Genomic DNA, 21,934 nt, shown 5'->3' with positions numbered 1-21,934 from the left:
TCAGCCCCCTTCATGTGACTTCCAGAAGCCCCATGGTCACTGAGGCTGACATGGTGACCTCTTGAAAACTAAGATAGTAAGTAGAACTTGGTTTTAGCTATGACAGGTAGAGAGCTTAGAAGCTGACACTCTGTTTTGTCAGAATAAAAATGCTGAGCAAAGTAAAATCAGTAAGTCTGCTGAGAACTAATGGCACAGAAAGCTGCCACTCAGAAAACTGGAGAGACAGGTGAATACAGAGATGCACAGCCAAGGTCAGCTCACCTGGAGCTGAAGACACATAGTCCTTAACTGGTAGGGAAACATGTCCATGGGAAGTTTGCACAATTACTAGAGGCTGACTGTGGAATAGCATGAGGGTGAGGACCTTCTGGAGTCAACTCTCTTAAGGGGGAACCGTAACTCTAATGGACCTTACCTCCATAAACTCCACCAGGTTTTCATTATGAAGATTCCAAACAGATTCCTTGTGGCTTTCAAGGGGCTGAGAAATGAAAGCACTGTAAAAAATGATCAAGTTTCCTCCTGCTTTAGGGAAAATGGCTTTACTCAGCTTTAATCTAACTAGAAGAAAATCATACTTCACATCTTAGACAACCTTTAATCTTCCTGCCTCACAAAAAAGGAGAATATAAATGCTTATCACTGGAGAAACATTTTTAAAGTTCTCAGCTCAGAACTATAGTCCTCCCAACAAAAAAACAACTGAAATTTAATATTAAGATTATGGATTTCTTCTTTCCTCTAACCTGATTTCCACACTAAAAGGCCTCCACTTTAATAATAGTGAACTTCAGCAGAAAAAGCCCAAATTGCCAAACTCTCTCCAAAAAGAATTATCTAGGAAAGTCAAGACAGTAGCAAGCACAAGAATGCCAGAGGAATTTGACACCTCTGACATAGATAGATAGATAGATAGATAGATAGATAGATAGATAGATACTAGACAAATACCTAATAAATGATGGACAGAGGATAGATTATATGGATAGACAGATGTATCTAATAGGTAGATGATACATAGATAGATAATAGATAGACAGGTAGATAGAAAACAAATGATAGATAGATATATAGATAGGAGAGAAAGAGAAACACAGTGACATGGCATCACTATTGGACAGATTTACCTGAATACTCACACTAAAAGACTATTTACTCCAATTCTTATTACCTGATACAACTTATTCAGCTTTCAGAAAAAAAATTTAAAGAGTGCTAAAAGGCAAATAATAATAATAATAATAACAACAACAACAACAACAACACAGGATGAAGGACAAAACCAGACTCACATATACCACCGAAGAAATTACCAGAGAGGAAATTTAAAATGTCATGGCTACTGTGTCAATGCTTCTGAGGGCAAAAGTAGGAAACATGCAGGAACAGATGGGTAATGTAAGAGCAGAGATGTAACTCCTTAAAGAAACAAAAGAAAACACTAAATATCAAGAACATATAACCAGAATGAAGAATGGCTTTGATGGGCTCATCAGGAAACTACATAGTCAATGAACTGGAAGACAACTCAATAGAAACTTCTCAAGTTGAAATGCAAAAAAAGGAGAAAATCATAAAAATAAAAAATAGGAGATAGAACACCCAAGACACAAGGTAAAATCTCAGAAAGTACAGTGAATGCATAACTGTTTTATCAGAAAGAGAAAAGAGAACAGAATCAGTAAAAAGTTTTGAAGCAATAATGGCTGAGATTGTTTTAAAATGAATGACAGATATCCAACTACAGATACAAGAAGCTCAGAAAATATCAAACAGGATCAAATATTCAAAATGAAGCAAAACATGCAAATAAACAAAAACTTAGACAAATTATTATCAAAGTGCAAACTGTGCAGACACAGAACATTAAAATAAGCCAGAATTCTCTCTCTCTCTCTCTCCCCTTCTCTCTCTGTCTCCCAAATAGGAATAAGAAATAAATTGCAGCAGAATTCTCATTAGAAACTATGCAAACAAAAAGAGAGTAAAGTGAAATATTTAAAATATGGAAAGGAAAAAGTTCACACCTACTTAAAATTCTAGATCAAGTTAAGTAATCTTTCATAAGTGAAGAAAAATAAAATATATTTCAGACAGACAAAGCTGCAGAATTTCAAGCCAGTAGACTTGTCCTGCAAGTGATGTTAAAAGAGGCCCTATAGGGAGAAAAATATAGTGCAGAATATATAATGCAGTACCTGGGATCTACATCAATAAAGGAAGAGTGTTAGAGATGGAATAAAGATGGTTAAAAAATTAAATTCTATTCTTCTTTTTTAAGCTTTTATTTTAGGTTTAGGGGTACATGTATAGGTTTGCTATATAGATAAATTTGTGTCATGAGATTTGTTGTATTGATGATTTCATCATCCAGGTACTAAGTCTAGTAACCTATAGTTATTTATTTTGCTCCTCTTCCTCTTCCCACCCTCCAATTTGAAGTAGACCTCAGGGCCTGTTGTTCTTTTCTTGTGCCCATGTGTTCTCATCATTTAGCTCCCACTTATAAGTGAGAAAATGTGTTATGTGGTTTTCTTTTCCTGCATTAGTTTTCTAAGGACAATAACCTCCAGCTTCACCCATATTCCCACAAAAGACATAATCTCATTGTTTCTTGTGACTGCATAGTATTCCATGGTGTATATATACCACATTTTATTTATCCAATCTGTTATTGGTGGGCATTTAGGTTGATTCCATGTCTTTGCTATTGTCTACAGTGCTTCAATGAATATTTGTGTGCATATATCTTTATGGTAGAATGATTTATATTCCTCTGGGTATATACCCTGTAATGGGATTGCCAAATGGAATGGTAGTTCTGTTTTTAGCTCTTTGAGGAGCACCATACTGCTTTCCACCATCATTGAACTAATTTACTACCAACAGTGTATAAATGTTCCTTTGCAACATCATCAGCATGTTATTTTTTGACTTTTTAATAATAGCCATTCTGACTGATGTGAGATAGTATCTCATTGTCATTTTGTTTTGCATTTTTCTAATGATCAGTGATATTGAGCTTTTTTTCATATGCTTGTTGGCTGCATGTATGTCTTCTTTTGAAAATTGTGGGTTCATGTCCCTGCCTACTTTTTAATGGGGTTGTTTGTTTTTTCTTGTAAATTTGTCTAAGTTCTTTATAGCTGCTGGATATTAGACCTTTGTCAGATGCATATTTTGCAAAAATTTCTTCCCATTCTGTAAGTTGTCTGTTTGCTTTGTTGATAGATTATTTTGCTGTAGAGAAGCTCTTTAGTTTAATTAGATTTCAGTTGTCAACTTTTGCTTTTGTTGAGATTTATTTTGGCATCTTTGTCATAAAATCTTTGCCAATTATTATGTCTAGGATGGTATTGCCTACATTGTCTTCCAGAGTTTGTATAGTTTTGGGTCTTATATTTAAGTCTTTAATCCATCTTGAGTTGATTTTTGTGTATGGGGTAAGGAAGGAGTACAGTTTCAATCTTCTGCCTATGACTAAACAGATAGAAATTTAAAGTAATCATAATAGCAATGTATTGAGACTATAGCATATATGCAAATAAAAATAAACACATGGCAGTAATTATATAAGTAATGGGAAGCTGGAATTAAGAATATTCTTGAGAGACAGTTCTATTGTCCAGGAAGCAGTGTCATAGTATTCAACAGGTGACCTGTATGAGCTAAAAAGATATATTAGTAATGTTCAGGAAAATACCACATTGTTTTGAAGTCTAATATGTATGCCAAGAGAAGGTACAAATAAGATTGTTTAAACTGCTCAAAACATCCCACATATCCCAGAAATATATACATCTATGTACATACAAAAAATAAAAATAATTTTTAAAAATACTCAAGCAGGGAAAGCTGAAAATGGGGAAAAAACAAATAACAACTATATCAAATTGAATGATTACCAACATGTTAAAAATTCATTCAACTATATTACTTTAAACCCTCATGTTTATGTACATCATTTAAAAGACTAAGATTATAATGTGATTATAATTTAAAGGAAAAAAATCTCACTATATGTGTTTAAAGAAAACTCATTTTGAATTTAAAAACACAGACATGTTAAAATAAAGAGATGGAGAGGTGTGCCATGTAAACACTAATGAAAACAAATCTGGAGTACTTAATGAATTTCATACAAATCAGACTTCAGAATGAGGAAAGTTATCAAGGATAAACATGCACATTCTGTAATGCCAAAGGGAACAATTTTCAAAGAAAACATATCAACTCTAAAGATGTTTCACCAAAAACAGGAGTATAAAATTGCATGAGGTGAGAACTGATAGAACTAAATGGAGAAACAGACTAATCCACTGTTTTAGTTATAGATTTAAAATCCTCTCTGTCAGTAACTGATAGAGGAAACAGCAAAAAAAAAAAAAAAATCAGAAAAATTGTAGTTGAACTAAACAGCACTATCATTTAACTTAACTTGCATTTATAGCATGTGTCATTCAACAGAACCAAAATATACATTATTCTCAGGCTTATGTAGAATACTCACCAACACAGAAAACATTCTGGGCAATACAACTTAGCACATTCATAGAAATAGAAATCATACTAAAGAAGAGAAAGTAAAAAACTGGTCACACAGGCAGTTAGGGTAGGTTCTTGGTAAAATTTCTTCAAAGAACAGCCTGAAAATCAAACTGCAGGCCCCAGATAAGAAAGAGCCCATGTCCTTGAATGGAAATGTTTACTCTGTTAACCCAGATGAGATTCCTTTTTGGCAAATTTCTCTGTCCTGGGCATGCCTTAGTCTCTTACTTTTCACCTATTTTACATATGCTTACCTTCCTGTAACTGGCTGTAGGCTAAGTCTACATTTACATAGGGTGAATCATCACTTCAGCTGCTGATTGTTCCCATGACAAGATTCTGGGCCTCTGTCTCCAATTGGTCCTTTACACTCTCATACCTCTTTCTAAGGGCTGCATTCTCGAATAGAGTCTGCAGCCCAGTCGGCACATTTCTCCCCTTCCCAGTCCATCAAAATCCCAGACTCAGCTTCATACTTGGCCAACCTCTTTCAGGCCTGCTTTCCACTGTGGAGAGCTTTCTTCTTTTGCTTATTAAACTTTCACTCCAGCCTCACCATTTGTGTCCACATGCCTTAATTTTCTTGGCCATAAGGGAAATAATTTTTGATGATACCTGAAACAATGAGACTACTACACTGTGGTGCATTGGTGAGACTGTAACAAAACAAAGTATATTCTCAAACCACAATAGAACTAAACCAGACATCAATAACAGAAAGGTAGATGGAGATTCCCAAAATATCAGAAAATGAAATAATGGTCTCTTGAAAAATACATGGGCCAAAGAAAAAGTCTGAAGTAAATCTTTTAAATATTTTGAATTCAATGAAAATAAAAATACAACTTACCAAAACATACAGAGTGCAAATGAAATTTTAAACCAATAAGTGCATATATAAGAGAAGAAAAATCTAAAATCAATAATCTAACTTTCTATCTTAGTAAAGTACAGAAAAAGAGATACATTTAAATTCAAAGCAAGTAGGAGAAAAGAAAAAAATCGGAGCAGAGAAAAATAAATTCTAAAACAGCCCACAGAAAAAATCAGCAACCAAAAAAGAAGTTATTTTAAAATATCAATATAAATAAAAAACTTCTATGTATACTACTCAAGCAAAAAGAGAAAAGGCACATTTTAGTAATATCACAAATGAAAGAGGGTTTATCATGAATGATCCCATGGACATGAAAATGTAATAAAAAATTATAAATAACTCTATGCCCACAAATTTGATAATTTCAATGAATAGAACAAAATTCCTGAAAGACACCACTGTCAGAACTCATACAAAGACAAATAGATAATTTGAATAGGCTTATAGGTATAAAGAAAATTAATTGCTAATTAATGTCTTTTTCAAAAATATACCAGAGTCACCTAATTTAACTATAGAATTCAACCGAACTTCTAAAGAATAAACATGCAGTAGTCTGCTTGGGCTGCCATATGAAATGCCACAAGATGCATGGCTTAAATAACACACTTTTATTTTTTCACAATTCTGAACACTAGAATTTATATTTTATATCTATATAATAGACTAGAAGTCTAAGATTAAGGTGCCTACAGGTTTGGTTTCTTCTGAGAACTCTCTCTGGTCTTGTAAATGACTGTCTTCTCCCTGTGTCCTCACATCATCTTTTCTCTATGTGCAAACCACCTGGTGTCTGTTTATTAGGATACCAGTCATGCAGGATAAGGGCCCCATCCTAATGGCCTCTTTTTAACTTATGGCCTCTTTAAGGGCTTTATCTTCAAGTAAGGTCTGGGGTACTGTGTGTCAGGACTTCAATGTATGAAAACTGCAGGGTAGCAATCCAACTCATAAGAAACAATCCCAATTTTCTAAATATTTTCCATGAAATAAGAGTAAAGGGAATCTTTTTGTCTCCTGCTATGTAGCAAGTATGATCCTAATACCAAAATCAGATAAAGACATCGCACAAAAGAAAAACTACAGGCCAATGTCTCTCATAAACATAAATACAAAAATTCTTAACATAAGTAATAGAAAATAGAATTCTATATGATAAACAGATAAAGACACTGCACAAAAGAAAAACTACAGGCCAATGTCTCTTATAAACATAGATGCAAAAATTATTAACATAAATATTATCAAATAGATTTCTACCATGTATGAAAATATATATATACACAATGACAAAGTGAGGTGTATCCTGTCTATGCAAGCCTGGTTCACATTTACAAATCGATTAATGTAAGCAGCAAGCTAAAGGAGAAAAGTCATCAGATTATATAAACTGAGCCAGAAAAAGCATTTGATAAAATTTAACACCAATTCATGGAAAACAAAAACTATGAGCAAGTTAGAAGTAAAGTCCTCAGTTCCTTGATTTTGTGAAGAATAGCTCCACATATCTTAATGCTAATATTCTGCTTAATCAGGAGAAATTGAATATTTTCTCCCTCAGACCAAGAAAAAGACACAGATGTCTCCTCTTACTATTCATAGTTCAATGTGTGATGGAGTTTCTAGGTTATGTAATAAGACAATAAAAGGAAATAATAATTATATAGACTAGTAAAGAAGATATAAAATTGTCTTTTTCCGTATAGATAATGTGATCATTTATATGGAAAATACCAAAGAATTAACTACTACAACAAAAACTCCTGGAAGTAATAAGTGATTATAGGAAAATGACAGAATAGAAAGTTAATGTAGCCAATTGCTTTTCTATTTACAAGTAAAGAGTAATTGAAATTTTTTAAAAAATTAAAGGGTTAATTAACAACACAAAAAGACAATTGACTATTGCAAATAACCAGAGAAAAATCTACCCTTATATTAGGGCTTTGTGTATAAAAACAAAATATTATAGACAACCTGAAGTCCATTAGTAGGGAGATGGCTAAACAAGCCATTGTATAGGTGTGATGATTTATAAAGAAAGACATACAGAATTATAATACTGATCTCTATGTACTGTGATGCACACGTAACCTACATTATATACTATATAAGTACCATATAATATTATTGATTAAATGCATCCAATTGTCCACATGTTGTCTATAGGTATTTATACATATACCAAATGATGATAGCCAGCTCTCAAGATGTGGCAGGAAAATGAGACATTCACATGTTTGTTTGTTTTTTATATACAGAGTCTCACTCTGTCACACAGGCTGGAGTGCCATGGCACAGTCTCAGCTCACTGCAACTTCCACATCCAGGGTTCAGCAATTCTCCTGCCTTAGCATCCCAGTTAGCTGGAAATACAGGTGTGTGTCACCACGCCCAGATAATTTTTTTTGTTTTTTGTAGAGACAGGTTTTCACCATTTTGGACAGATTGGTCTCCAACCCCTAACCTTAGGTGATCTGCCTGTACTGGCCTTTCAAAGTGCTGGGATTACAGGCCTCAGCCACCATGCCTTGCCCTTTCACATGATTTCTGAGATGCCAGCATGATCCCCTTCTTTACAGATGGAGCAACTGAATCTCAGAGAATTACTGTTAACAGTGTTACCATCTACAGAATCAGAATTAAACTTGGTCTGTGAAGTTTAAAAGTTCATGCTCTTGCACAAGAGCCCCATATTTTATATTCATAGAGCCAATAAAATATATCCCAGTGAGACATATTACCTAGAAGTAAAATATGACACTCAGCATCAATGGAATGGATTGTTAAAAGATCCACTTCCAGATTATAGGGCCATTTCTGACCTCAGTAAATAACCCATAATAACAGTGATTTGTAGATATTGTTATAAAACCTCCTAAAAAAATTTCTATATAAGTATCCAACTCATTTCAACAAAAATTCATTAGTTTGTTTTACCAATCTAAGCAAGTTTAAAATTAAAGTTTCATAACAAAGTGTTTTGGAGATCACAAGTGGTGAGCTTGTGTCTGGAACTGGTGGGTTCTTGGTCTCACTGACTTCAAGAATGAAGCCAGAGACCCTTGCAGTGAGTGTTACAGTTCTTAAAGGTGATGTCTCTGGAGTTTGTTCCTTCTGATATTTGGATGTGTTCAGAGTTTCTTCCTTCTGGTGGATTCCTGATCTCGCTGGCTCAGGAATGAAGCTGCAGACCTTCAGTGTGAGGCTTACATCTCTTAAGGCCGCACATCTTGAGTTGTTCATTCCTCTTGGGGGTTCATGGTCTTGCTGGCTTCAGGAGTGAAGCTGCAGACCTTCACGGTGAGTGTTATAGCTCATAAAGGCAGTGTGGACCCAAAGAGTGAGCAGCAGCAGGATTTATTGCAAAGAGCGAAAGAACAAAGCTTCCACAGTATGGAAGGACACCTGAGCAGGTTGCCACTGCTGGCTCGGACAGCCTGATTTTATTCTCTTCTCTGGTCCCACCCACATCCTGCTGATTGGTCCATTTTACAGAGAGCCGATCGGTCTGTTTTACAGAGAGCTGATTGGTCCGTTTTGACAGGGTGCTGATTGGTGCCTTTACAATCCCTGAGATAGACACAAAAGTTCTCCATAGTCCCCACTAGATTAGCTAGATACAGAGTGTTAATTGGTGTATTTACAAACCCTGGAGCTAGACACAGAGTGCTGATTGGTTTGCATTTACAAACCTTGAGCTAAATACAGAGTGTCAATTGGTTCATTCACAAACCCTGAGCTAGACACAGGGTGCTGATTGGTGTGTTTACAAACCTTGAGCTAGATACAGAGTGCTGATTGGTGTATTTATAATCCCTTAGGTAGATATAAAGATTCTCCAAGTCCCCTCTAGACTCAGGCACCCAGCTGGCTTCACCCATTGGATCCTGCACCCATCAGCAGGTGGAGCTGCCTGCCAGTCCCTTGCTGTTCCCACGTACTCCTCAGCCCTTGGGCAGTCTATGGGATCCAGAGCGCTGGAGCAGGGTGCAGGCTTATCAGGTAGGCTCGGGCCATGCAGGAGCCCACATCAGGGTGGACAGAGGCTCAGGCATGGCAGGCTGCAGGTCCGGAGTTCTGCCCTGCCAGGAGGCAGCTAAGGCCCCTGGAGAAATCGAGCACAGCAGCTGCTGGCCCAGGTGCTAAGCCCCTCACTGCCTGGGGCTTGCCAACTGGCTGGACACCCCCAGTGTGGGGCCAGCGGAGCCCAAGCCCACCCGGAACTGGCGCTGGTCCGCAAGCGCCACATGGCAGCCCCGGTTCCTGCCCATGCCTCTCCCTCCACACCTCCCAGCAAGCTGAGGGAGCCAGCTCCCGCCTTGGCCAGCCCAGAAAGGGACTCCCACAGGACAGCAGGGGGCTGATGGACTCAAAAGGGCTGAAGGACTCTAGCATGGCCAGAGTGGGTGCCAAGCCTGGGGAGGTGCAGAGAGTGAGCGAGGGCTGCGAGTGCTGCCAGCACACTGTCACCTCTCAAGCTGAGATGAGAGATACAAATTTAGAAATCAGAAAGGAAGACTTCAAAATGTACAGACTGGGCCCTAAAAAAATGATGATGAACACTTGTAGCAAGGTGAGAAATAAAAGCAAAAATCAAGGATGTGCTATTTTCACTTTGGATCTTCTTATTTCTGTATCTTCTTATTTTTCAGGATATCCCCCCAAATATACTGAAAAAGTGAAAATATACAGCCATCCTCAATAGAAGCCAGTCATGATCACATACCTAAACTTTAAATGAGTGGGGTTGAATGCACACAGAAATCTATTAATTTCAGACTCTTCCTCTATTTGGGGGCATTTCTACCAGCTAGGATGCTGCCATAGCATTTGAATTTGAATTTTCAATATCAAACCTAAGATTACTTCACTCCTGCTGGATATTACTTTGTCTATTTAAACAATTTTTTGTCTTTGTTTCCTTTCTTCCTCACTCCCACCCTCCTTCTTTCCCTTCTTTTCCCTACCCTCCCTCCTTCTCTTCTTCTCTCTCTCTCGGTGACGTGAATTTTGTTCTGGCATACATTGAATGACTCATCTGCCACAAAGTTGAATTCTAACACACAATGGTGTTTGGTTTCACATAGTGTAATCAAAATTTTGTGCCTTTTAAAATTACCTTAGACAACCCTGAGATTTGCAAGAGCAAAGGAAATCATTAACAAGTGAACTATCATTGGTTGCCAAAATTCTTTCCATATTGGCTGCCTATACTTGGGGCCTCTGCAGCCAGAGCTTGCTCTGTTTCCTCCTTTGGAAGCTAGAAAAAATAAAAATCGCTGTGCTATGTTTAAAAATTATAGAAATTCCATCCTCCAAAGAGAATAGACTGGAGCAGAACAGGTATATATTCTGTGAACTTTGTTTTCCAAAAAGTCTGGGTGAGTATTTAAGGTCCAACTACCTGCCAAGCAATATGCCAAGGTCTGCAAAGTGTAGAATGCCAAATGATGGCAAAACCGCCCTTCCATGTGTTTCATCAATTCATGCATTTTTTTCTCTTAAATAATAAGTCAATTTTATCCTTTTGATTCAACCAGCACAGCTTAGGGGATGACACATGCATACAGTAGACTGTCAGAGTGGTACACTTTGTAAAATAGAAGTAAATGAAAATATAACAGAAAGAAAAAAAGCAGATGATTTGCTAGGAACTCTGTCTGACCTGTAGTCTGTCAGCACATAACATTGTCCCTGGGGAAGAAAAATTTATCTTGGGCTGCAAACAGACAATAAATGGCAAGAAGGCTCAAGTTCTGAGACTTGGATAACCACTGTAAGCATCCCTTATGTTAGGGCAGTGCAGAGCTCAGCTTTCTAAGATGGAGATTTCTAATGAAGAGACACATTTCCCTATGTAGTGAGAAAGTTGGGCTTACAGGATTTTTTATTTTGCTTATTTATTGTGTGCATGAAAATTTTTGCTCTCAAGTTTATTTTTCTCAGATCTTGAAAAAATTCAGACGGCATAAAGTTTAAAAAGGTATCTACAGTAATTTTTTAAAAAGCATAGTTGAAAATCTCTTATCTTCTCCCTACTCCATTTAATTCATCAACCTAGAAGATGTGGTTAAAGCCCTCTCCTTAACAGTTTAGAAGTGGGGTGTTACCATGGACTTTTGTTTGAGTGATATAAAATAACTCATGGATAGTCTGACACTTTGCAAGAAAGCATGTAACTCTGTGTTGTTCAAATGCAACACCAGGAGGCCTTGGGATTATCTACCTATCAGTGCTGAAATGCAGAAATAGTTAAAAGCAACACTTCTTGCTCCAAGCACGTGCAGGATGTTTTTTGGTTTCAGCATTTTGTTACATACTACGTCCTTCACCTTCTCTTAAATTATGTATCAATTCATGCTGGTTTTTTCACTTCCTGATGTCTATATGAAGAGGCTGTCTGCCAGCATCTTTCATTACTCTGCCTGCAACTATGAAAATGTTAGCTCTAAAAAACGCAACCTTGCTAAATTGAGTACCAATAAGATTGGTTCAATTATGTTCTATGTCTGTTCCATATTGATATTGTGTGCATCTTTGCCATGCAGGCTTTTTAGGAATTATCATATCTCTAACTTCCCATGAGTGTTTATGAACATATTTAGATTTAAAGAACTTTTTTGCTTTAGACAGAATAAAGCATGCAGTTCTAACAGAAAGATCCATGAATTCCAGAAATATAATGGAAAATTATTGACATTTAAGATTATTTCCTATTTGTTACTATGGTTCACAATTTAAGAATAACTCTGGCTAGGTGCAGTAGCTCACACCCTGTAATCCCAGCACTTTGGGAGGCTGAGATAGGCAGATCACTTGAGCTCAAGAGTTCAAGACCAGCCTGGGAAACATGGCAAAATCCTACCACTACAAAAAAAATACAAAAATTAGTTGGTCATGGTGGTGTTCACCTATAGTCCCAGTGACTTGGGAGGCTGGGATGGGAGGATCTCTTGAGCCCAGAAGATGAAGGCTTGCAGTGAGCCATGATCATGCCACTGTACTGCAGACTGGGTGAAAGAGCAAGATCTTGTCTCAAAAGAAAAAAAAAGTAAAAGAAAAAGAAAAGAAAATAACTCCCACTGCTAAAGACATATATGCTTATCAGGTTGAGATAAAGTGAATTTTGTCCTTCCCAATGACATTTCAGCATATTTGTTCATAGGACACAACATGTTGGGAATTGGTACTGGCTAGAAATTTCTGTTGAGTATTTATTACCCCATGGCAATAATGGTAAACCACAGTTTAGAAATATTTTTTTTTGAAAGCCACAGCATTTTCCAAAGAGATAATTGGAAGATGAAAGTGGAGGGTCAAATAATGAAATACAGCCAACATTTCAGAAAGTTTCTAAAAGTTGTACAACATGCCCTACAGCTACTCTTTAAATGTCCAAATCAAATGAGGTGAGTTCTTCTGAAGTGCATTTTACAGATGAAGAAATCAAGGCTCATAAGGGTTAAGTGATATTCTAAAGTCACAGATGAAACTGGAGCTAAGTAGAGGACACTGCCCTATTCAGGTAAAAATTGTAAATTTCAATGTTTATTCAAAATTAGTTGAAACTTAGACACATGAAAAGCCCCAAGAAACTCTGGTCCAATTACAATTATTTTTTCTAGTAGAAGATCTGGAGAGGCCTCAGAAAAGAACCCATCTTCACAGAGAAAATGCATTTAACATAGTAGACAGAGAGGAGAATCAAGTTAGAATGAAGAAAATTATGGAGGGTTCTCCAAGAAACATCCTGGGTTTCTTGAGTGTACCACTTGGAAAACCAGTGAGAAATTATCATGTAGTTATAACTTCAGGCTTACTGTTTCTTCTTTTTTAATTCTATGTGGAGATAAAAGAACATAAGCTATGTGTATATGACTGTAATAAGAAAAATATAACAAACTTGGAGCTTGAAACAACAGAAATAAATTTTCTCCCAGTCCTGGAGACCAGAAGTCTGAGATCAAGGTGAATCAGGGACACCCATCCTCTGAAGACTCTAGAGGAATATCCTTCACCCCTCTCCCTGCTCCTGGTAGCTCCAGGAGTCCCTGAGCTTGTGGACCCATCACTCCATTCTCTGTCTCCATCTCATATGGCCTTATCCTCTATGTGAGTCTCCTCTGCTGTCTCTTATAAGGACATCAGTCACTGGAGTTAGGGTCCACATTAATTCAGGATAACTTTATTACAAGATTATTTACATAATTATATCTGCAAACACCCTTATTCTAAGTCAAATCTCATTTACAGGTTGCCAATATTAGGACACAGGCATACTTTTTGGGAGCTAGCATTCAATCTGCTGCAATACACAGCAGAATGCAGAATGATAAATGAATAGCTGTGTACTCACGACTAACTTAAAGTCTAGCCTGTCACTTGCCTCTGAGGTCTTTTATATCAAATCTCATATCTCATTTATAAAAGCTAAGATCCTGTGTCCAGCATCTGTACAGAACCCGCCTTGTTAGGTCTTTGAATGATACCACTGGGCATCATGAGTTGTGGATAAGTCCATTGAAATTTCATTATTTTCAGGATTTCCCTTGTATTAGTCTATTCTCATGCTGCTATAAGGACATACTAAGTAATTTATAAAGAAAAAGAGGTGGCTGGGTGTGGTAGCTCACGCCTGTAATCCCAGCACTTTGGCAGGTCGAGGTGGGTGGATCACAAGGTCAGGAGATCGAGACCATCCTGGCTAACATGGTGAAACCCCATCTCTACGAAAAATACAAAAAATTAGCCAAGCGCGGTGGCAGGCACCTGTAGTCCTGGCTACTTGGGAGGCTGATGCAGGAGAATGGCATGAACTGGGGAGGTGGAACTTGTAGTGAGCCGAGATCATGCAACTGCCCTCCAGCCTGGGTGACAGAGCTAGACTCTGTGTCAAAAAACAAAAAACAAAGAAAGAAAAATAAGTTTAATATACTCACAGTTTCACATGGCTAGGGATACCTTACAATCATGGCAGGAGGCAAAGAAGGAGCAAGGGCATGTTTTACATGGTGGCAGGCAAGAGAGGAAAAGAGCCAAAAGAAAGGGGAACCCTTTTTCAAACCATCAGATATCTTGTGACTTATTTGCTACCACAAGAATGGGAAACCTTCCCCATGATTCAATTATGTCCTACTGGGTCCCTCCCACAACAGGTAGGGATTATGGGTTCTACAATTCCAAATGAGTTTTGGCTGGAGACATAGTCAAATCATATCACCCCTTCATTTTGAAACACATGTTTCACATCTCAATGTATCCTCCCACAAGAACAAAGTATGAAAAAGGAACATTTACTTTAAAAAACTGAGCTGCATGGTTGTGGTTTTGGGGAAGTTACAGTTCTGCAAGGAAGCTGCAAGACAGTAAGACTTTCATAGTACATTTTAAGAAAATGTGAATGTGTCAGTTCAGGTAAACCAGCAAGGGCAATGGGAGATAGAAATGAAGACATAGGAATTGGTTTATGTGATCATGGAGCTGATGAGGCATTCCTGAAATCTATAAGGCAAGAAACACTAGCTGGAACTCTCAGAAGTGAGTGGAAACTCCTGTCCATGAGCAGAATCTTCTCTGGCCCAGGAAGCTGCACCTCTATTCTTTTTTTTTTATGATATAAAAATAGAGGCACTTTATTTATTTATTTTGTTAGCACTTCACCTAACATTCTCCCCCCCACAGCTTTAATTTTAGATTCAGAGGGTACATGTGCAGGTTTGTTACCTGGGTATATTGCATGATAATTAGGTTTTGGATACAAATGATCCCATCACACAGGTATGAGCATATTGCCTAGTAGTTTTTTTAACCCTTGCCCTTCTTCCTTCCTCTCCCCATTATAGTCCCATTTCCATTATTGCCCTTTTTACGTCCGTTAGTTCCTGATGTTTAGCTCCCACTTAAAAGTGAGATCATGTGGTATTTGGTTTTCTGTTCCTGAGTTAATTTGTTTAGGATAATGGCCTTCAGTTGCATCCATATTGCTGCAAAGGACATGATTTTATTCTTTTTTATGGCTGCATAGTATCCCATGGTGTATGTATACCATATTTTCTTTATCTAATCTGCCATTGAGGGGCACCTAGGTTGATTCATGTCTTTGTTATTGTGAATGGTGCTGCAATACAAGCGCATGGCTGCACCTCTATTCTTAATGCCTTTTGCCTAACAGAGTCAGACCCACCAAGATTATATAGAATAATCTCCATTACTTTACATCGACAAACAAGGGGGTTCATCACATCTAGCAAATAACTTCATGTCAACCTCTAAATTAATAGTTAATTAGAAAGCTAGGCCCAGTAGCCTAGCCTCATGGGCACATAAATCTGACCATCACAGTGATGATGAGGAAGATATTTATTCTTTAGCTGAAAATCGTATTTGAATGAAATAGGAGTCAATATCACCAGCACCTCCAGGAAATACAAAGAAGTTATGTTTGGAGGAAGTTTGAAGTCAAACAGAGGAACAGGAGACAGATTATTTGCACCTATGCCAGGCTTATCATTAACAAATTCCTCTGGAGCATATATGGAAATGCCCCACACATACCCTTCTCCTATGACTTGCAGGAGGCAATGGAATAGGTTCAATTTAGCAAGGAAGGGTGTCTGCCTCATTTGTGACTCAGAATGCTGAGGGTGCTTTAACCAAATGCCATAGACTGGGCTTCTTCAAAAAGAGGATTAGCTGGGCTTACGCTAATTATAGTGGCTTACGCTTATAAATCTCAGTACTTTGGGAGGCTAAGGCAGGAATGCTTGAGGCTAGGCATAGAAGACAAGCCTGGGTAACATAGAAAGACCCCATTTCTATAAAATTTTTAAAAATTAGCTGGCCATAGTCACACATACCTGTAGTTCTAGCTAGTTGGGGGGATAAAGTGAGAGGATGGCTTGGGCCCAGAGTTGGAATTTGCAGTGAGCCAAGGTCATGCATGCCACTGCACTCCAGCCTGGACAGCAGAGACCTTATCTTTAAAAAGAACTTATCTCTAAAAAGAAAGAGAGAGAGAGAGGGGTAGAGAGAGAGAGACAGAGAGAGAGAGAGAGAGAGATATTTGTTAGGTGGATACTATCAAGTCTAAGATCAAGGTGCTGATAGATTTAGTCCCTTGTAGGGGCTGTCTTCCCAGCTTTCAGATAGTCATCTTGTTTTGTCATCACACAGTGGAGAGAGAAAGGGAGAGAGAGAGCTCTGGTCTCTTCTGCTGTTTATAAGGACCCTGGTCACATCAAGGGAACTCTACCTTTATAGTCTCATCTAAATTTAATAACTGACCAAAAGCCCCATCTGTAATACCATCACCTTGGCAGTTAGCTCTTCACCATGAATTTTTAGGAGACACAAACATTTAGTCAATAGCATTCTGCAATTTTGCATTTCCTTCTTCTCTGAGAAACACAGCCCTATTTTCAAGTGCAGTTCTCAAGTCTCCATGCCTGATGTCTGACCATCTCTAGCCTTACCCAGCCGACTAAGAGTGAAGCAACGTGGGCCCATCAAATGACTTTTTCCAGTGGTGGACGGAGGCAGAACTCATTGCTCCATGAGCTGTTGAGGTGCACATTCTGTCACATTTTCTAGAAAAATGATGAAAATAGTAAAGTATCAGGAAGTCATAGGCATGAGGGTGAGAATCATTCTTTGATCTCCTGCCATGTCTTGATTCTAGCACTTTCTGAAATCCAGTGGTTATCTAGATTTTATTTGTTTGTTTATTTATTTATTTCTGAGATGGAGTTTCACTCTTGTTGCCCAGACTGCAGTGCAATGGCACAATCTCAACTCACCACAACCTTCTCCTCCTGGTTCAAGTGCTTATCTTGCCTCAGCCTCCTGAGTAGCTGGGATTACAGGCATGCACCACCACACTCAGCTAATTTTTTTGTGGTTGTTGTATTTTTAGTAGAGATGGGGTTTGTCTATGATGGTCAGGCTGGTCTCAAACTCCCGACCTCAGGTGATCTGCCCACCTGAGCCTCCCAAAGTGCTGGGATTACAGGCATAATCCTGAGCCACCTCATCTGGCCTTTCTACACATTTAAACCAGTATCTATGTTTGTTTTGATGAGTTTAAAACACTTGTCTGCTTATGACCAATTATAGGCAGAATTCTTGCTCCTTAGCCAAATTCATATGTGGAAATCTAACTCCAAATGTGTCCTCTGAAATGTATATGTTGAAATCCTAAACCTCAATGCAATTGTAGTTCCAGGTGGGGCCTCTGGGTGGTGGTGAGGTCATGAGAGTGGAGCCTCATGAATGGGATGAGCACTCTTACAAAAAGGATTCCAGAGAGCTACCTTGCCCCTTCCACAGTGTGAGGACACAGCGAGAAGGCTCTGTCTATGAATGAGGAAGTGGGACCCCACCAGACATTGAATCTGCCGCATCTTGATATTGGACTTCCAGTCTCCAGAACTGTGGGCAATAAATGTCTGTTGTTTATTACCTGTCCAGTATCTTTGGTATTTTGCAACCCAAATGGACTAAGAAAACACCAGAGGCCATACTTAATAAAAATATTGACATCACAATTTATTGTATCAGGGGACTGTTTTTCCACTAAAATTGTTATTTTAATTCACGAATAGGTAAGTCAGGTAAATGAATTTTACAGAGAAGTATACTTTTCTTATTACTCTTTATAAGTTTCAGAAATTGGTCTCTCCAATTAGTTAAGCCAATGCAAACAAAAAAATCATAGTTACAGAGCAAATGTGTGTGGGGGGTCTTCTGCTTATTACTGGTAGAGTTTGTCATTGGATGCACCCAGAATTCAGAATAGGCCCTGACTTAATGGTTGGAATATCACTCTTTGTTGTTTAGATGTGTGAAGCATGGGCATAACTGCCAGAGTGAGAATAGAGAATACAAGAGCTAATATGCCTCTTAATTTGTTAGGGATGGGTCATAAGATTGTGTAGACAAATAAGAAGGTACATGGATACATGGAGGTTCTTCATAAACACTTCAACATCAGAGCAAATATTTTTATTTTAGCTAGAGTAGTGACTCTACCAAAAAAAACTGACAAAAATAAATTCTGGTTCATTTTATTTTAATTCCTTAGGACTACCTAGCAATTTATCATTTAGGAGAGTTAGATCTTTATTCTGTGGAATATATCTATGAGATCCCTCTTAAAGAAAACAGACTGGTTCTGCTTATGTATTTTATGATTTCTTTATATAAATTAGCCCAATGGGACACATCATACATGTTTTATTGGGTGTATAGCGGCATAGACTTATAGTTAAAATCTGAATATATGAGATTTTATATATATATATAGTGTGTGTTTACACACACTCAAACACACATGCACACACACATACATTAAAAAAATATATATATATAAAAGACTAAAAGCTGGGTGTTTCCAGAGCTGGGTATAGTATGAAAAGCATCAAACAAAGAGATGTAAAACAGCATCATTGCAGATATTTTATGATAAGAATGGATCTTAGGTTGAAGTGCCCCAACAAACAGCACAACCTTTAAGACACAACAATTATAGAAATGTCAAATAAGCACCCATTTCATATCAATGTCAAATAAGCACCCAACTCCTCCTCTTCATGCCTTAATATAAAAATCATATTTTGATATGTATGTGATTTTTAATTTCTTAAAGAACTGAAGCACCACCTAAATTTTTTCACAGAGACAGCTGACAGCTGACTTCATACAAAGGGGCTGCTGGTGGCATAGAATGACCTAATGTGTTGGTGGTTCTGAGATACTCTGGCATCTAGTTTGCTGGCCATATTGTCCATGAATTAGTGGGTTTGATTTCTAGTTGCTCTGTCTGTTTTTGGGTGGGAATTTGGCAATAGATAAAAACTATGCAGTTACTACCACTATCATCTTTCCAGAAACCCATCCATCTTTTACTTAAGCAATTAAATCATCTCAGTTTTAATATTTGATAAATAGCCTTAATTGAAATTTTACTCTTTGAAAAATACCTGGGTACAATCCATGTTTATTGCAGCACTATTCATAATAGACAAGATATTGAATCCACTTAAGTGTCCATAAATGGACGAATTAATAAAGAAATTATGTTATGCATCTGCAATGGCATACTACTCAGCCCCAAAAAGAATGAAATCTGATTTTTGCAGCAACATGGATGGACCCAGAAGATGTTATGTTAAGTCAAATAAGCCAGGCACACAAAGACAAATACTACATAATCTCATTTATACCTAGAAATAAAAGCAGTCAAACTTACAGAAGCATAAAGAGGTGGTTAACAGGGGCTGGAAGTGCTTGGTGGTCTGGGGAGACATTGGTCAAAATATAAACTTTTAGTTAAACAGCAAGAATAACTCCAAGAAATCTATTGTACAGCATAGCGGCATCACACTATGTTAAGGGTCTAACACTACCTGATACAATATTACATCTAATAACAACATATCATACTCTTGAAAATGGCTACAATAATGGATTTAAGTGTTCTCACATTAAAAAAATTGAAAAGTATGTAATGTAATGCATATGTTAATTAGCTTGAAATGAATACATATTTCAAAGAGGTCTTAAAAAGCACCATCCCAGACATTTAATTATAAGAATAAGCCTCAGTTTGAAGTGCCCCAGCAAACAGCACCCCCTTTATTTTATTTTACTTTACTATTTTATTTTATTTTATTTTATTTCATTTTTTGAGATGGAGTCTTGCTCTGTCACCAGGCTGGCATGCAGTGGCATGACCTCAGCTCACTGCAACCTCCACCTCCTTGGTTAAAGCGATTCCCCTGCCTCAGTCTCCTGAGTAGCTGGGACTACAGGTGTGGGCCGCCATGCCTGGCTAATTTTTTGTATTTTAGTAGAGATGGGGTTTCACCATGTTGACCAAGATGGTCTCCACATCTTGACCTCATGATGTGCCCACCTCGGCCTTCCAAAGTCCTGGGATTACAGGCATGAGCCACCATGCCCACCAGCACCACCTTTAAAACACAACATTATGGAAGAATCCCTAAACACACATTTCATATGCCAACTCCTCTTCATCCCTTAGTATAAAAATCATATTTTGAGATGTACATGATTTTCAGTTTCTTAAAGAATTAAAGCACCAGCTAGATCTTTAAAATTCTTTAGATCACATAGTACACCCTAAATATTTATATAATTTTTATTTGTCAAATTAAAAAATGAATAATATGAGGAAAGTTTTAAGAAATTACAATTTTTATTGTGCTCAAGGAAACTATTAATCCTACAGAGATTGGTTCCAGCCAGGACACATCTGGAAAAATAACTATCATGAAGACACAAGAGTGTATTTTTATTTCCCTTCTATGAGAAACTGTACTCCTTACCTTGGACCATCTCTGTAAAGGTGTGTGTGTGTGTGTGTGTGTGTGTGTCTGTGTGTGTGGACACGCAAGAGTCAATATTTGAATCGTTTCATCTTAAGTTTTTTCCCTCGAATATAGCCTAAACTCTCCAATACAAATGTCACTCCCTTATTATTTTTTAGGACACATAACAATTGCCATGGCAATTGCAATAAATTGGAACATGCATATTAACATTAATATTATAATGCTATTATTTGCAGTAGAATAATGCTATTATTTGCAGTTCATAGCCTTGACTGCCCTGGGCTTTAGGAAAAAAGATGTGAATGTGCAAATACAGCCAATATTGCTGAAGCAAATAGAAGATATAGATATCACATCTCTGCCTACCATGCCCAACATGGTTGTGCATTTCTATCTGCTTGTCCATCCCCATGGATCAACATGCTCCCATTTCCTCCACTTGCTCACTGCTGTCCATATTGCAGCACTGAGCCCAAATATCACTCCCTTGAAACATCACAATTGCTAAGTTGTAGCAAGCACTTTCTATGTGTTAGGTAATGTCTCCAGGGCATTATCTACTTTAATATGGGAAGGAGCTCACGTGGGGCACACGGTTGCCATCTGTGTAACAATGCAAGAAAACTGAGACTCAGAGAGCTAAAGGAACTTTTGCAAAAAAGTAACCTGTCCAGAGGTCCAACACTGGCCTCACTTCCTCGAGTAACAACACCCTGAGTAACTGAGTTCAACTGTCTTTCGAAAGTAAACATTTATATTTTCTTCCCCAGGTATTTGGTAGGCAGATGTTTCTCTGTCTTAATGCACTCTCTATGTACTGTGGTAGAAATGATTGCACTATGTCAAAAACACATACGTAATTATTAATGTATCTGATTATACTAAACATTCCCCAAGAGCATTCCTTGAGAGCAGTGACCTAGATTGTCTTGGCTTTATAAACTTTTTTTTTTTTTTTTAAATACAGTGGCTGCTAAAGAAAAGCCAGATAGCATAGGTAGGTACAAATTAAGGTTCATGAAGTCTAAACAAGAAGAAAACACAAATCAGAGCCTCAATTAAGCTAGTGTTGTATCACATCCTGTCTGACTGACGCAGGAATCCCTGTGCAGCTGCAAAAACTAAGGAATACTGAGGGGGAGCAGGGAACGTT

The 21,934-nt window shown here is 37.7% G+C and overlaps 1 long non-coding RNA gene across 1 annotated transcript in view; it reads left to right on the top strand.

Moving 5' to 3' along the window:
• The window catches only part of LOC129053161 (uncharacterized), a 63,023-nt gene extending 45,050 nt beyond the window's left edge, over nucleotides 1–17,973 (top strand). Inside the window, exon 3 of the long non-coding RNA XR_008518246.1 lies at nucleotides 17,646–17,973. This is a non-coding gene — a long non-coding RNA (uncharacterized LOC129053161). The remainder of the gene's footprint in view (nucleotides 1–17,645) is intronic.
• The last annotated feature ends 3,961 nt before the right edge of the window (nucleotides 17,974–21,934 follow it).

This window comes from Pongo abelii, chromosome Y (assembly GCF_028885655.2).
Source record: "Pongo abelii isolate AG06213 chromosome Y, NHGRI_mPonAbe1-v2.0_pri, whole genome shotgun sequence".
Lineage (NCBI taxonomy): Eukaryota > Metazoa > Chordata > Mammalia > Primates > Hominidae > Pongo > Pongo abelii.
Note: the sequence above shows the minus strand (reverse complement) of the source record. Positions and strands in the feature narration are given on the sequence as shown.